We start from the raw sequence: 18,551 nt of genomic DNA on the forward strand, positions 1-18,551 counted from the left end.
GGGGGAGAGAGAGGCATGGGGTGGGGTGAAGGATGGGGGAAAGAAAGAATCTTAAGCAGGCTCTGTCTCAGTGTGGAACCTGATGTGGGGCTGAATATCATGACACAGAGACCATGACCTCAGCCAAAATCAAGAGTTGGACACAACTGACTGAGCCACCCAGGTACCCCAGTAAATTTATTTAACTTAAAAATAATCTTTGTTGACATATAATTCACATACCATAAAAGTGACCCTAATTTAAAGTACACAGTTCAGTGGTTTCTAGTATATTCATGCACCATCACCACATACAGCTTTAGACCATTTGCATCACCACACAGAGAAACTCTAAAGCCATTAGTGTGATTCTTCAGTTATCCCCAAGTCATTCCCCCCACACTAGCCCTAGGAAACCACAACTCTTCTTTGTTTCAATGAATAAGCGTATTTTGGACATTTGATATAAATGGAAATGTACATGTGCTTTGTCTCACTTAGCCTAACTGTTTTCTGGTGTCATCCATGTTATAGCATGGATCAGTATTTCATTACTTTTTATTGCTGAATAACATTAAATGTTAAGAACAGACTACATTTTATTTATGCGTAGATAGGTTGATAGATAGTTGGGTTGTTCCCACTTTTTGTTTATGATGAATGACATTGCTGTGAAGCAGTGTTAAACTGTTAGGCCTGCATGAGTTTTCACATGAGTGTAGGCTTTTATTTCTTTTGCGTGTATACCTAAGAGTAGAATGGGCGAGTCGTATAGTAATGATGTTTAACAATTTGAGAAATTGGCAAACTATGTTCTAATGTGGCTGCCATGCTAACCGGTGTCGGATGAGGCTTTCAGTTTCTCCATATCCTCGCCAATACTTGTCATTGTCCATAGCCATCCTGATAGAAGGTGGTATTTCATTGTGGTTTTAATTTGCATTTTCCTATTAGATAATGATGTTGCACATGTTCTCATGTGCCTTTTGGCTATTTGCATACCTTCTTTGGAGAAATGTCTATTAATGCCTGTTGCCCATTTTCTAAATTGAATTATTTATCTTTTATTATTTAATTGTAATAGTTCTTATATACTCTAGATACAAGTTGCTGATCAGATATATGATTGGCAAATCATTTCTTCACTTCTGTGGATCACCTTTTCACTTTTTGAGGGTATCCTTTAAAGCACAAAAATTTTGCTTTTTTTTTTTTTAAGATTTATTTATTTGACAGAGAGAGCACAAGTAGGGGGAGGAGCAGAGGGAGAAGCAAGTTCCCTGCTGATCAGGGAGCCTGATGTGGGGCTCGATCCCAGGACCCCGAGATCATGACCTGAGCCAAAAGCAGACGTTTGACCGACTGAGCCACCCAGGTGTCCCATAAAGCACAAAAGTTTTTAATTTTAGTGAAGTTCAGTTTATCTATTTTTTTCTTTTGTTACTTGTGCTTTTGGTGTTATATCTAAGAAATTATTGCCTAACCCAAAGTCATGAAGATTTACTTATTTTTCTTCTAAAAATTTTATGATGTTAGCTATTATATTTAGTTCTTTGATCCATTTTGAATTAATTCTTGTGTATGTTGTGAAATGGATTACAATTTCATTTTTTAAGACTTTTATTTATTTATTCATGAGAGACACAGAGAGAGAGAGGCAGAGACACAGGCAGAGGGAGAAACAGGCTCCATGGAAGGAGCCCAATGTGGGACTCGATCCTAGGACTCCAGGATCACGCCCTGGGCTGAAGGCAGGTGCTCAACCGCTGAGCCACTCAGGTGTCCCTACAATTTCATTCTTTTGCGCCTGAATATATAGTTGTCCTGGCACCATTTGTTGAAAAGACTATTCTGTTGTCTTGACACTCTTGTTGAAAATCAAATGGCCATAAATGTGTGTTATTTTTCTAGACTTTCAATTCCATTCCATTGATCTGCATGTCTATCTACACATGTATATCTATATCAGCATCACACTGTGTTGGTTACTCTAGCTTTGTGTTAGGTTTTAAAATCAAAATGTGTGAGTCGTCACACTTTGTTTCTTTTTCAAGAATGTTTTGGCCATATTTCCTGCTTTCCAGCTGAGTTTTAGAATCCGTTTGTCAATTTCTGCAAAAAAGCAAGCTAGGATTTTGATGTTGCTGATACTTGAATCTGTAGTTTGGGGAGGATTGCCATCTTAGCCATATGAAGTGTTTAGATCTAAAATCCTTCTATAAACTTTATATTTCTTTCTTGAATGGACCCATATCAAGGTGGAGAAAAATCTCTAGTGATACCCTCCTTAGCACTGCTTTTGGGTGATCTCTATTTAATATTAGAAGGCATTTTTTTCGTCTTTGTTGATGACACAATATTGGGAGGGGCAGCATTTGGTAGGAGTGATACTTAGTTTCAGACCAGATTGGTGAACTGAAATAGAAAATATTAAAGTTGTCAGCCTTAAAAGTAAATAACTATATTTAGGTTCAAAAACAACTGTTCAACATGTTGGAGGAGGTTCTAAAAATAATAAATTATATATTATATATATATTAATTTGAGCAGAAAGAGTTAAGGCATGATAACTGGCATTTTAGATATCCATATCCATATGGAAGAAGATGAAACAAAATGAAGAAAAAAAATAGGATGAAATTATAAGGGGATAGACTTAACACAGTGAGCATGCTTTGTACATTATAAAAGGCCATTTTGATACATTTATTAAAGCATTATGTAAAAAAGATCATCCTATAATACTTGATATTCAGAATACATAATGACCGTCAAGCACTGCATGAGGCTCAGTGATTAAAATAGTAGTGTCATGTCCAGTATCTTCCACTTAACCACCAGGATAAAGGGATTAGAATATATTAGAAACATTCTTATCAACAAGATTTGCAAAAGATGTACTCTTTCTGTCCAATTGCATGTAGTCCAAGTGAGGCTGTGGCACTATGGGCACTTTTTAGAGTTGACCTATTTTGCAACTGGCTTTCTTTCTTTCTGGTTTAAAAATAGAAGGCAGAGCTGTGGAGGCACATCTCTTCCATGGATGCAGTGGCAACTTAACATACAGAGTAGTAGTAATAATAATGGCTAATAATTACCAAATGGTTTCTTTATAAAGGTGGTAGGATTATTAGTCTCATTTACTAATGAGTGCATTGAAGTTGAGAGAGGATATGGAACTTGCCCAAAGACACAGAACTCATTAGTGGTGGAACTAATGTAACTCAAGGGTGTCTGGATCTAGACGCTGTGTTTTTCTACCTTCCAAGAGAAAAGCTTAAGCAAGAATTACGAAGATTTAATTTAATGGCTTAATCTCTTAAGCATATTTCTGTCTTTTATCCTGATTGTGCCATTTCTTCTGCACTTCTTTTGCTTTGAAAAACTTCGTGGAAATAGATACTCTAGTGATTCTAATACATCTGTTCATTTTTTTTTTTTTCAGTGTGTTGGAACTTTTAGGCATGAGTAAGTGTGCTGACAGCTTGACATCTGTTAATACTGACAGGTCATGAGATAACACCAGGAACCACTAGAAACACAAGGTGTTAGGAGATACTTGGTTCATCTCAAGCTATTTTTACATATTTTAAAATCTAAGATCTGTTAGTCACGTCCTGATTTTGTTTATCCTTAGAATTATCTACACACTTAAGGATGCTTTAACTTGAGAAAAGTCTCTAATCTGAGTAAATGTGGCCTGTAAGAAAATTCTGTGTAGGCACTGTGGCTCCCTGGGTCAGCACTGTTTGTACCCATGCCTTCCAAGAGCAGCTGATACTCTTACACCATCCTCAGATCGATGCCCTAAAAAGGCTGCCATAACAAAGTACCACAAACTGAATGTTTTAAAAAGTGCAGAAATTTATATTTTCATAGTCTGGAAGCCAGAAGTCTGAAACCAAGGTGTTTGCAAGGCTGTGGTCCCTCCAGAGCCTCTAGGGGAATACCCTTCCTTGTTTCGTCCAGCTTCTGGTAGCGCCAGGTATTCCTTGGCTTGTCAATGCATAACTCGCATTTCTGCCTCCATCTTTCCATGACATTTGCCCTGTATCTCTGCATCTTCACATTGTCTTCCCTCTTTTTATGAGGACACACAGTCATAATGGATTAAGGGTCTGCCCTAATTCTGTATAACCTCATTTCAACTTTTCTAGAGATTCTATTTCCAAATCAGATCACATTCATAGGTACTGCGCATATCTCTTTAGGGGACACAGTTCAACCTGTGACACCAAATCTGGTATTTGTGACACTTGTGTGACAGACTGAGGCCCATCCCTCAGAGAAGCACAGAAGTGGGTGGACTCATTCTACTAAAAATAAATGCGTCTCTTAGCAGTTAGAATGACTGAGTGCTCTTTCACCACCTCCTTCACAGAATGGTTGTATTTTCATGATGATGTGAATTTTCTCATATTTGAAGGGTCCCCAAGATGATGTTATTTCAACTAGCGCAGCATGATATGACAACAGTCATACCGCAGTGCAACGCAAATATCAACAACCACGAAATCAATAGACTGAGCAGATGATGTGACTCAACTAGCTGTGACAATCAGCAAATGATTGATGTGAAGAGCACAGCTTTCGGCAGCAGCTGCTTCACTGAGAATTGGTTTTAGTGAATCACCAGCAGCTGCCATTTTTCTCTGAGCCAGATAAATCCTGATATGAATAGGTGCTGTTATTGAAGATGTAAATTCAGCTAGTAATAAATGTCACTGGCCTAAGTCTGAGGCACGTAGTCACTCTCACATTCAAGGAAGAGGCTAATTTTGACAACTATATTTTTGTTGAGTTTTGTCTCTTTTTTTTTGTCCTGTCCATAACCTTGCATTGAATCTAATGTCTTAATGTGATGCATATCTAAATAAGCAAAGGGAAGCATATGTGAATACGTTAATTCATCTTCTAAGAAGCAAATGTATTTAATATGAGGAATTGAGTGGGTCTAGTAAACAACACTCTGGGAAAAAAGAAATCTTCATAAAAAGTGTATTAAGATTTTCCTTTGTTCTAAATTTGTACTTCAATAGCATTAACAGTATTTAAATTCAGCTGTGAGTGTGGAATTACGGTATGAGTGGTGGTCATGAAGCCTGGTCTATACGGCCTAACGCAATGGCCTGCTCCAAATACCGCTCCAGTTCTAGACAGATCATAAATTAGAAAAGTGAAGTTTTTTTTTTAGTTGACCCATATACCTGAATTATATAAAAAAAAAAATTCTTTAAAACGACAGTGACAACAGGCAACAACAGTGTCAAAAAGAAACAAGACTAGACTGCATCCCTTAGGGAAGATAAATAGGAAAACTAGAAATGAGCATTTCTGCCTAAGTCTCTTCACTGATGAACTGAGTATGAAGTCTTTACTTGGTCAGTTTGCTTTCAGAGATTGTTCTTACAGTTGGTGCTTAAAAGTTACTCTTGAGGGACACCTGGGTGGCTCAGTGGTTAGCATCTGCCTTTGGCTGAGGTCATGACCCCGGGGTCCTAGGATCGAGTCCCACATCAGGCTCCCCGCATGGAGCCTGCTTCTCCCTCTGCCTGTGTCTCTGCCTCTCTCTCTGTGTCTCTCATGAATAAATAAATAAAATATTTTTTTAAAAAGTGACTCTTGAAAGACCCTGCAAGAATGGATTTATCTCAAAATGCTATTTCAGGGTCTTTATTTTCCTAATATAATTCTAAAATCTGAAACTGACATTCTATAGCTTATTTAGATAGAACAGTCTGAATCTGCAGCATGTTAAATAGTTAGCAAGGATGCAGTGCCTTTTGAATAATGCTCCTCTAATATGTTTCTCTTTCCTGTGTGCTTTTCCAAGACTAGAGAAGGAAATAGTTATAACTGAGAATATCAGGACAAAGTAGGTTCAAGAAGGAGACCTTTAGCCCAAGAACTAACAGAATCAAAATGACACAAGAATCCATACTGATTTGAAAGGAAATGGAGGTCAGGAAGTGGAAAAAAGTGTTGGCTGGAAAGTCAGTTTTGTTAATGAAAAAAATAATTAAAGGACATTTGAAATTTTCTCAGACCTCTTCTGGCCCTATGTTGGTAATTGGTTATTTTTAAATTTTTTAAAAATACGTATTTATTTATTTGAGAGAGAAGGCAAGCGCGAGCAAGCACGTGTGCATGTGAGGGAGAGAGGGAGGGAGACTTCAGGCAGACGCCCTGGTCAGCGCAGACTGGCCCCTCAGGGCTCTGATCCCACTGCCCATGAGATCATGACCTCACCCAAAACCAAGAGTCAGACGCATCATCGACAGCCACCCAGGTGCCCTAGTAATTGGTTATTCAGAAGCAATTTGATTTTAGATGAAGCTGAGTTTGTATTCCCTTCCCCCCCCACAATAAAGAAATGGCTCATGGTCTTGTGCTTGTCACTGAACCTTCCAAAATACAGTTTCTCATACAAGACGATCATTTGGTGAGCACTCACTACGTGTTAGGCATTATACTGGGGCCTTTTCAGATATTGTCTCAACGTTCATAACATGTTCTGTGAGGCAGAAGTTTTCTTTCCACATTAAAAACTAAAGTTGGGGCGAAGTTATCCAAGTTATAGCTCTCAAGTTCTGGAGACAGCCTGGCTCCAAAGCTCATGTGCAGAGCATTATACTGTCTTTAGTATTAGAATGTCTCCCAGCTTTAGCCTTCTCTGACCAAACCTTTTGGACTGACTTCCTTCGCCCAGGGTTCTTGCCTTTGGCCCTCGAATCTTCAAGGCTCGAGAAGGTTTGCGTTGCAAAAGCCCTGAAAGCTCTCAGGCTATCTGTGCAGGTATGGGAACTGAAGTCCCAAGGGCTTACTGCTTTATGTAGGAAGTCATAATGTCCATTTCATAAGAGCGTCTTGTCTTACCCAAAAGGGCACTAAATTATAATAATAATATGTATTTATATATCATTACGTATTATAATATGTTTATATTTAATAATTTATATGTTATTTAAAACTGAGGATCTATTTATTGGTCCTCCTCTTCCACTTTCCAACTGTTAGTCTAAGAGTCTGTGAAATCACTTTCTGGTAAATATGGGAGGATGGCAACACATTTTTTTTTCTCTGTTGGTAAATTTGTCTTTATTTTTTAATTTAGAATCAATTAATTAGGGGCACCTGGGTGGCTCAGTGGTTGAGCATCTGCCTTCGGCTCAGGTCATGATCTCGGGTTCCTGGGATTGAGTCCCACATCGGGCTCCCTACAGGGAACCTGCTTCCCTGTCTGCCTATGTCTCTGCCTCTCTCTGTGTATCTCTCATGAATAAATAAATAAAATCTTAAAAAAACAAATTCAATTAATTAACTCATAGTGTATTAGTTTCAGAGGTAGAGGCCAGTGATTCATCAGTCTTATATAACACCTAGTGCTCATTACATCACGTGCCCTCCTTAAAGTCCATCATCCAGTGCTGTCCTGAACTGCCTTCAAGGATATTGCTGTGCTGCTAAAAAAACAAAACAAAACAAAACAAAACAAAGCTGGCTCCTTTGAACAGGTTACTGATCTCATCAAGGTGAGGATGGAGTATCTGGTATTAAAATACAATGCTAATAGAATGTCCTATAAAAACCGCTTTGAAAAAAAAACGTGGTATATTTTCCACATATTTAGTTTTTGCTGCTCTTTATGGGTTGAATTAATCAAGTTACGCTGCTATTCTTGAGACAGTATGACTTGGTGTCAGGCAGATGTGTGTTCCAACCTTGACACTCCTTGGTGTTGGCTCTCTTATAAGAACAGACTCTTTCAGGTGTCCAATAGTATTAATATCTCCTTTTGAGGGCTTTTGTGTGAGAATGTTTAAGGCATTTGGAAAATCATGAACACTCAGCAATTGTTAGCTTTCTTCCCTCCTGAGTTGGTATAGTCACTTCCCTATATAACATCAGTTTCACTGACTTTCTCTGTGGACATAAACACCCAATCTAAATATGCTAGTATGAATATAAGAGTATTGGGGTTAGTACTTACAATTTTATTCTTTTATTAGCATCGGAATTACTTTATTAACTGTAATGCCTAACAGTGTTCTCTTTAGCCTAGTTATACCTATTAAGATGTTGTAAATCATTTGTAATGCCAAAGGCTTACGAGATGATTTCCTGATATTTGAGGATTGTGATATAAGCAAGAAGGTAATATAGGCTAAGAAGTTTAATGTTGTTGGAAAAATTTAAAACATAACTTCCTTTACTGAACACTAAGAAACAGTAGTAAGGAGGTAGAGAAAGGAGCTTTCTTAAATAATCAGAGTGGCTTTCAGTTTATATGTTCAATGCCAGGAATTTTGGACCACACAAGCCACATCTGAGGGATGGGAGTGAAGCATGACAGTTCTGCATGTTGTATGCTAAGTACCACGAGACACAATCCTCTTTCCTGCCCCCGCCCCTGATACACGCACACATCCTTCTCTTATATCAACTCAAAATTAGAAAAAAAAAGTTTTTTGCCTTCAAGCTAATTTGATGGTGTACAGTAACTTTTGTTCAGATATTTTGCAACCATTTATAAGGAAGAGGTCATTTTAGGGCAAGCCTTTCTACCTTGGTTTCCTTGGAATATATAGTAATGTCTGGTCATTACATCAAAAAAGGGAGGAAGGTGGAATCCTACAATTCGAGGCAGTATTAATAACTTAAAAAAATATTATGAAGCTCACGTGTAATGCTAGAAACAATAAGGGCAAAAACTAACCCCCATGCAGTTTAAAGACCATGGATAATGCGGTCACCATGTGAAGAGGAAAAGATGACTAACAGACTTCTCTTCAAAGGCAAGGAGGGGAATATCAATTCCTCATACAAAGGGAATTGGTATGATTGGTTTCAGTGAAAATATAATGGTTAAGAATCCTGGAATTTTGATGTCCTTGGGTAGCTACAATGTACATTGTAAGCTAGGGAGAAAATAATGTTAAGGAAAAGCTACTATCGTTACTGCCATCAGTCCGAAGTAGACGGTGGTGGACAGTGGAATGAAGAACAGAAATCTCTGGGCTGATGGCTCCCTAAAAAAATATCCTCCTGGGTGGCTGGCAGAGGTGAGGTGGGGAGGAAGAACTATATAAGAGCACGGCACACCACGTTGTCTGAATATTCCGGAATGCTGGTGATCTTCCAGTAATTGGAATGCATATAGCAAGTGCCTCAGATTCCCAAACTCTTATAGGGCACAGTGGACTTGCATGTTGCCAACTTTGTATTAACTTCAAAGCATAGATCTAGATCCACTTAAATTAAAGACTTAAATTGAGATCCAAAATGAAATTTAGATCCACTGTATCTTTGAGCATAACTTCATAAAAGTTGGGAGGAGGCGTTCGTTTTATTTTGTAATTTCCACTTATGGACATCAGCCTTCTAGAAAGGAGAAAAACACTTCTGCTTCCACTTCCCTTTACTCCTCTCATCTCGTTCCTTCCTCTACTATGAGAATAAGGAAAAGAGAAAATGATAGAAGTACCTATTGCTTGTTTTTTCTGTCTTGGGATTCTGGACATTTAAGTGGAAACTGCAGCATGATTAAGACCTGGCTTGTTCAGAACCCTGATTAATGCTTTCTTATTTCAAGGACTGTTTGCTTTAATTTCTCATGAGAACTTTAAACAGATTTAAGAAGTTTAGGCTACATCAAATCCCTTTTAAATTTGTTTGTCTTCTTGGATTAAGGTTAATTATTCCATGATTTCAAATTATTTCCCTTTGTTATTAAGATAAGAAACTTTTTTTTTCCCCTTTGCTGATTACTGCTTCTTCCTCCTGCCTTCTGGGAGAACACCTGTTACTCAGTTTTTGACACACTGGTCTCTCTGGGTCTGAGATTTTATCCATTCTCACTTTTTCAATTATGTTCTATACAAAATTGTTGAAATTTCCGTTTTCAGTTTTCTCCTCTTGCCTGAGTCCCAGGCCCATAGTGGCAGTGACTCACGGCGCACATCCCCTGGACTCTGTGGGGACCATGTAAACGTCACCAGCTCTCCTCCTCATCTGTTATTTTGTTAGTGGTTCCACTCTCCTAGTGAAACCTTGGAGTTGCTTTAGCTCACTGCTTTCCTTCGTTCACTACAGCTATCCCCACGTTCCATGGATTTTTCCATTTTGAAATGTTTTTTAGATTAATTTCTATTTCTATCAGTTTGCCACATCACAAGGGGCAAAAATAACTGGATCAAACACCATGTAAGTTTAGTCCTGTGTCGTGTACAGCTCAGGGAAATGGCACAGGGATGGAATCATGGCATGGCCATGTTAGGAATGCAGGCTCCTTCCATCCCATTGTTTTGTCACCCCCAAAGTCTTGATTGTCCTTGTCTGCTTGTCAGCTCAGCACCACAGGCACAGACCAGTGTTCAAGTCGGGGGGCGAGAGGAGACAGAGGCCACATTCCCCTCTCTTTTAGGGTACAACCAGGAAATGAAATACGTCACTTCTGCCCACAGCCCATGTTTAAATGACAAAATCCATTTGTATGGCCTTATTCAGTGCATGGTTCTGTGGTCCTTAGCATGTGCCCAGCCAGCCTTCCTATTTCTACAGAAGACAAGGGGAACTTTGGGAGCCAACCAGCAGCATCTGTCACACCTTCCTTTTTCCAACTTAACCGTCTTTACCCTTTGGTAGACCTTTATCGCCCATTGCCAAGATTATTTCTAGAGACTTTTAGCTAGATTTACAATTGGCTCACTATCAAGCCACCCATACTTTCCTTTAAAGATACACTTTTTTTTTCCTTTTTTTTTTTTTTCTTTTTTTTTTTTTTTTAATTTTTGATTTATTTATGATAGTCACAGAGAGAGAGAGAGAGAGAGGCAGAGACATAGGCAGAGGGAGAAGCAGGCTCCATGCACCGGGAGCCTGATGTGGGATTCGATCCCGGGTCTCCAGGATCGCGCCCTGGGCCAAAGGCAAGCGCCAAACCACTGCGCCACCCAGGGATCCCTTTTTTTTCTTATTTAACCTCTACTCAACAGCCCACAGCACAATGTCTCTGTTTCAGAGCTCTTCAAAATCTGGTCCCATTCTACCTATTTCTCCTCTTTTTATCCAAAGTTCATGGATTCATTCATTTATCCAGTAAATATGTGCTGAGTGCCTACTGTGTCAGACACGGAGTCATTTGTTTTCCTAAACTAGTGCATGTGGGTTCTGTGGATGGAAAACATCTTCATGAAGGTACAGACTTTCTAATGTCACAGTGATTCATTTCTTTGAGGCTTGTTTTCACCACTGTCATGCTTGAGAGGTTAACTACATTTTAAGAACAGCCTTTTAAAACTAGGTCTTGCCGTTGAAGTGGCTAATGTGCTTTTAGGAATCAGCTGATGTTCACTTGGCACATTTCAACTTTCAGGTTTTTATGCATTTTAGAACAATGATTTGCTTTTAAAAACTAAACAAAAATGGGAACATTCTTATTGAAGCAGCTGTAACTAGATTTAGTAGCTCATTGAAATCATAAAATTGCTCAAATGCAAGCATGAACTAAGTAGTACCTCCTGTGTTACACTTGTCCAGTTGGGTATTTGTTCCCAAACACCATCACTTCATTTTCAGGCCTGCAGACGGAGGTGTGAAGGTGTGCACCTTGTTTGGGCTTTGTCCTCCAGACTACATTTTCTTCTTTTTCTATAATCCTAGTAACATAGACACAGATGTTTACTTAATACAACTAATCTGACATGATTTTTATATTTGCTCTTTACTCTTTCAGAGAAGTTGCTGGACCAGGTCCAGGTCTAGAGTGAGATATATGAGGCTGAGTTGTACAAATACAGGGTCAAATCTTTCTTTAAAATTTTTCCCTTTCATCCTAGAGTTTTTAAACTAATATTGATTTTTTAAAAAATTACATTAAAATATTTACCTTGATTTCTGAGGATTTGGGGACCTCCTGAAATCTCATGATTGAGGTGTACTGGATCCTTCTTCTTTAGTAAGTTATTTGTATATCGATACGGCTGGCTGCCTTGAGTCCTTAAAATTTTCAAGTTAGGAAGTATACATTTCGAAGAGAAAATAAATATTCATTATTTTATCAAACACCAGAAGTGAAAATTATCTTAAATGCCATTAAATCCATAGTTTAAGTATTTATATGTACAACTGAGATCAGATCAGGATACACAGGGAAGCCACTCCATGAAAACAAGGCAGGGACATTGAGAGGGATGATGCACAAGTGCCCAGTTTGAGTAGTTTTAGCTACTTTATTACATTCTGTCTTGAAATGTCTGCTCCCATTCCATCTCCAGCCTGGTAACCTCATCTCTAAAATGTCAGTGCGGTCATGTCATTTTCAGACATGACCTTCCTCTTTGGAGGAGGAAGAAAAGAGGAAGAGGTGAGAGGGGGTAGAGTCTGGGAGCTGCTGTAACCAGAGCGGTTCTGCTTGTATCCATCTTACCTATTGGCCATCTGGTAAAGAGTCCATTTGGAAAAAAATATATTAAAAAAATAGTTTGAAAATCACTGGACGAGATGATTCACAATTCTGAGTGTACATGTGGCTCTAATATGATGGATTCCTGTTGGCCTACCTTCTCCTCAATCTGCTCCTCTTGTCAGGCATGCAAGCAAACACGCTTTGGTGAGATTACTGCTTTCCGCCTTGGGTATCTCCTAGCCTTCATATGATCCTATGTCCTCTCTAGATTTATTTCTTTTAAGATTTTATTTATTTATTCATGAGAGACACACAGGGAGAGACAGAGACACAGGCAGAGGGAGAAGCAGGCTCCATGCAGGAGGCCTGATGAGGGACTTGTTCCTGGGATCATGACCTGAGCCGAAGGCAGATGCTCAACCACTGAGCCCCCCAGGTGCTCCTGTTTTCTCTAGATGTAAAAGTCCCAAGAGAGACAGTAGAGAGAATTAGACCATGTGCGGTAGCAACGTCTTACAGATTCTGAATCTTGGGTTGAAGTTTAGGAAGAACATAATAGAATACCCAGTTATATGTTTTTTTTGTCATTTTAAATTTCTGTTAATGCATTTCACATATATAATAGTTATAATACATAACATATTAGTGTATTAGTATAGTGATACTTATAATTTATAAAAATAAGTATTTGTAAATAGGAGATGTGTGCTCAAAATGATCTTTCTGTTGTGGTTGGGGCATGCCGCTGTTCTTGAAACCTTTTCAGAAATTACTGCTCTTTTGTTAGTAAAATTGTTGATAGTTGATGACTTATGTTAAGTAGAGGCTCTTCCAGTCTCTTAATCTTCAGCATATCCCTCATAAATCTAAATTTTGATGGATGTGAGTTATCAAAAACATGTATGGAATATTATTTTCAAAATCCCATAGGTATACTGGATTAACATAAGCTGCAAAGAGTTAGAGAGGGAAAAATAACTCTATCAACATACTATTTCTTTTTTTTTTCTTGGTTCTAGTATAATGGGCAGAAATGGTGGAAATTCATAAAATGAAAACATTAGTATAGTAAAGGTATACAATAGGGATTTTTTAAGACATGCATTTTAAAGACACATATGACAATGTTTAGTTTTATCAAACTGACTTTAAACTGGGTTCCTATTTGCAGTTTCTACTATATCTTTGCCAAGAGCTATATGCAGATGTTTGAAAAAATTAGGACTACAAAAGTATGTTTTCTTAAACTTGTTTTTTAGGGTGAATATTTACATTGCATACATTTTGAAGCTTATAAATTTTTATTTTATTACTATTCCCCCCATGATCGTGTTTTCATTTATTTTTCTCTTCCTCTTCTCAGTTCCTTATATTTGGTGTGAACAAATTGGACTCAATTGAAGGGAAACAGTCCCAGATTCAGAGTGAGAGGAACAGTGAAAACCATATGGGAAGCTGGGTACAGGAACAAGGTTAAATAAAAGATGTCCATTTTTGGATTTTAAAATTCTTTCACAGTGATAAAGTATGTACTCAGGAAACCCTGAGTCTGAAAAATACCTCATACACCTTGGCATTCAACAGATATTTATTTTATTCCTCCTACCATGTACAAAATGTTGTGCAAGAGGAATGAGTCACAATCAATGTCCTCAAAAGGCTTTAAAAAACTGTGTGAGGTGGAGATGGGAAGACACTAATCAGAAATTTGTAAGTTCAATAATGGAGATACACGCGAGTATTTCAGAGCAGAGAGGAAGGTACCCACTAGCCTGAGGAGATCAGAGAAGGCTTTCAGGAAAGGGGTGTGCCCAAGTTAACCGTGAATGGATGAATGTATGCTAGCCAGGGATGGGGAGGAGATTGAGGGCAAAGAACCTCAATCACAGGGACAGTATAAATAAGGCATAGGGGTGCCACTGGCTGGATATGACTTCAGAGCCTTAGGATTAATGCAGGTTGGGCATGGGTGAAAAGGAAGGAGAGGTAGACTGAGGCCAACTCTTGGAGGGCACTATACATGCTGTTAAAGGGCTTGGACTTGATCCTATAGGTGAGGGGATGGCTGTGAAGGGTTAATTATAGAATGACCATGGACACATTTACTTTGAAATAATTCCATCTGACATCTGAGTAAAGAATGGGGTTGCAGGAAGCAAGAATGTGTACAAGAAGAGTTATTTAGGATGTTGTTGCAATAGGCCCAGGAGAGTAAATGGCAGGCCGGCTGAGGGTAGGGGGAATGTGGTGGAGGGAATTTGCAAAGCACCCTCTTGCTTTCCAAGCCAATGTGAATACTGATGGTTCAGAGATATGGGGCCCATTCGGTGAACAGGAATTATATGCACATGGTTTACCTTTGTTTCTAGGAGCAAGATGGTTGGATTCTATCCAGATGGTCCCCATTTGAGTAGTGGGAATATTGGCACAATGCCTCAGGCACTTAAAGATAAAAAAATTCTACAGTCATATTCCAAAAGCATAAGACGTTTTTACAATTTCCCAGAGTTGTAATCATGCCAAGTATTTTCTTACAGTAATTTTTCTATGGTTCCAAGTATTGCCGTGATGGACAGTCGCGTATAGACGATGGCTTTCTCAACCTGACATTAATCCCTAATAGCACTGATGTAGTAATTATCCACTGCATTTGGTAGCTGGCAATCCTTGGCACTAACACCTGTTATTTGAAATGAAGCCCTTTTGACTTTTAACAGAAATTTTATTTTTATTTTATTTTTTTATTTTTTTATTTTTTAAAAAAGATTTATTTAGGGGTGTCTAAGTGGCTCAGTCAGTTAAGTGTCAGCCTTCAGCTTGGATCATGATCTCAGGGTTCTGGGATCAAGCCCCACATTGGTGCTTTCTGTTCAGTGGGATATCTGCTTCTCCCTCTCCCTCTGTTCCTCCCCACTGTTCATGCTCATGTTCTCTCTCTTTCTCTCTCTCTCTCTCTCAAGTAAGCAAATAAATACTCTTTTTTAAAAAATAACTTAAGGATTTATTTATTTATTTATTTATTCCAGAGAAAGGGGGGATGGGCAGAGAGGGAACCTTGAGCAGACTCCCTGCTGAGTAGACTCCCCATTGAGCACCTTAACAGAAAATTTTATTGTAGAATAGGAGGTCCTGCTTTTCTCAAGAAAGCCAAGTCATGGTGTTTACCAGTTGTAACTCTATAAAAACAAAATGATTAAAATTTGTTAATCTAACTGAATTTATTCCTTTTCCTTTCTTAATAGCTTTTTCTTATTAATTTACAGGAAAGAAAGTTTATCAGAGTTTCTTCCTAAACCTCTTTGAAATAACAGCATATTTTAATCAGAGACTTGTAAGTATCCTTTTCTTCTTTATTTAGAAAATTAGATATTAATTTTTGGAAGAACCGGCTCCTTCAGGAGAACACTTGACAGGATATAGCTATACAATCTGAGTTGGCATGCAAAATTTGAATGAGAGTGAAGCACACAGAAAATCACCTCTCAAAAAGCAAAAGAAACTGACACCTCAGTCAGAAAACCTTCATCAAATCTATCTACAGCCAGTGAATGTTTGACTTATTTTTTGTCAGTTTCTCTTTGTTGACGTCATTTTCATTACTTTTTCCTCTTTTTGGAAATATCTGTATGTCCGCATATTTCAGAAAGCCTGTAACATCAATAGGAAGGAAGAGGAAAAGGGTAGGGTGTGAACACAGGAAGGGGAAGAATTTGTATTCTGTTAAAAGCTACACGGCTTTGGGCGACTTTGTATTTTCTATTTACACTTTCAGTGAATTTTTTTTTTAACAAAATCAAAGCTAGGTCTCATAATAGCTAAGGTTCAGTCAGTTTTATCATATTTTTGAAATGCCCGTTACAGTGCTAAATCCCCAAATGGGGAATCAGGGAGACCCTTCCTGCTTCAGTTTAGCAAGAGGACAAGACAAACACATCTTTTCACAAGGAAGTATTTTATTAAATAAATTGAGAAGACTCAATGAGGAAAAAGACAAAAAAAAAAAAAAAAAAAGCTTTGTCCTAAAAATGTCTGTAGCAACAGCATTTAGTACTTTATTCCCTGAAAGTTATTTGAAATCTAATGTAGTCCTGTTCTAGCAGTAAGGCAGATAGTTGTCATACAGAGTCTAGGGCCCACACAGATTAATGAATCATTCAGGTAACCAAGGTCTGGAGCCGGATGGGTTCTTCATTAGGTGGGTAAAACCGTAGCATACTTCTAGGCTTCTCGATGCTAAATATTTGTGTTTGAAGGTTGATGACTAGAAATGGTGACTACCCTGGATCATTTTATGGCTCTAGGACATCCCTGAAACACTGTTGCTTAGTAGTTAATAGTCATTTTATCTTGGGTAATCTATGATTAGTATAATGACATTAACATTGGTGTAGTGGCTAATAAAACCAACCAACAGGAACTGAGACATATTTCTAGCTTGCTTCATCAGATAAGATCTCAGCAAATTGTTTAATTAAAAGGTGTACTAAAATCTTAATTATACATTCTGTCACAATATAGGTGGTTTCCTAGCTACATGACATTAATTTTTAGTTCCAATGTATCCATATTGTGAATCTTGCGTGAGTGAGCCAGTTACCTGAATTCTCTAATGGTTTATTTATCAGTAAAATGAAATTAAAAATGCTTATATTGTAGGCTTGTATGGGGATTAAATGAAATGATGAAACAATATGATATGAATAATAATACTGAAATAAACCTATACTGCAATCATAATTTCCTATCTCTTCTATATTGTTTCATAGACTTTGAGGTTTTGCCCACAGAATGATTTCATTTGTCCTTGTATATAAACTATTTATAAAGTCACTGAAAGAATGGTGAGAAAGGAGATTTTTGGCCACATTCCCAGATATTTTTAACAAGCATTTCAGATAATTCACATGAACATGATCCACAGGCTACCCTTTGAGAAACACAAATTTTTCTTTTAAAAAATGAGCCTTGAAGTAGTTGATTTATCAAATCACATGGGAGCTTTCTAAAAAAAAAAACAAAACAAAACATATTTGTAGGGCTCCATCTTGGAGATTCCAATTTGGCAGGTCTGGAACAAGGCTTTGGATGTTGTGTTTCAAACAATTTTCCATGCTGATTTTGGTATTTGCAGACCACTGCTTTACAGCCTCACCATATCTTAACTTTTTATTGATAAAGCTTATAGCATGCTTACTGTATGGAGATGACAGGATATCATTATGGGACGGTGCTTCAGCTAGTCCAGTTCAAGTTCCAGGAGTGAAGAGATGAAGTAGTATGTCTGTATTTGTGTACATTAACCAGATTAACAGTCTTCTCTACTTTGGTTGTGTAGCTGCTTTAAGTAAATCAAGGCAAATCCACAAATTGTGGAGCCCCCGATGAGAAAGGACTATTGGAGACCAACTAGTTTAAACCCTTTGTTTCACAGAGGAGGAAGATGAGGCTCAGAGGTCTGCTGAAGGCCACAGGGCAAGATCAGAAGTAACACTTGGATTTCTATGCTCACCTCAGTTCCATTTCCACTGCAGTTGGTTGACTGTGATGCTGCCATTTCAATAATGTGCAGCCTGTGAAATCAGCTACCCCAGAGCTGGCTGTAGGCTTCCCAGCAGGCATAGAAAATCTGTATGAGCCAGCCTTCCTACCTAACTGTTCAGCTGTCTGAAAGTGACAGCTTTTTCCTTTCCATCTCCAATTCTCTATCCTGAATAACAAAGAGGCAAGAAGGCCAAGGAGGGCCTGAAGGACTCCCCAGGAGAAGCGGCCTGTTCTGGCAGTGACACGATCTTCTCAGTTGCCTTCCTGATTCTTTATCTTAGCCAGAGCCATCTGCTTTTTCTCCAACTCTCTATCTCTAGATGGCAGAGACATCATTGCTTTAGTCTGTCATTTTACTCTTGCATCATTTTCTAGTACTACTGTGTCTCAAGAACTGTCTCGGGCACCAGAGATGTAAAATGAAGCTAGCTTGGTCCTAGTTTCAGAAGAGTTTACATTATTATGGGGAGAGAGATCAGTATAAAAAATCTGCAGGAGTGCTTCAGAGTGTTACAGCAGCCATGGCTACTACTCCCAAGAATCTTGGGAGAGGAAGTGACAGTGGTCTGTTTTTGAGTGAAAAAAATCGTTACCCACAGGATAAATATGCAACATTTTGCAGTCA

General features: G+C 38.3%; 1 protein-coding gene across 12 annotated transcripts in view; it reads left to right on the plus strand.

The window, feature by feature from the left end:
• Positions 1 to 18,551, plus strand: part of PKIB (cAMP-dependent protein kinase inhibitor beta) — a 196,969-nt gene that overhangs the window by 140,001 nt on the left and 38,417 nt on the right. For all 12 annotated transcript variants that reach the window (XM_041741873.1, XM_041741912.1, XM_041741857.1 and 9 more), the window contains one exon: positions 15,649 to 15,716. The gene's annotated coding sequence lies outside the window, so the exon portion shown is untranslated. The remainder of the gene's footprint in view (positions 1 to 15,648; positions 15,717 to 18,551) is intronic.

Source organism: Vulpes lagopus, chromosome 2, assembly GCF_018345385.1.
Source record: "Vulpes lagopus strain Blue_001 chromosome 2, ASM1834538v1, whole genome shotgun sequence".
In the NCBI taxonomy this organism is placed as follows: Eukaryota; Metazoa; Chordata; class Mammalia; order Carnivora; family Canidae; genus Vulpes; species Vulpes lagopus.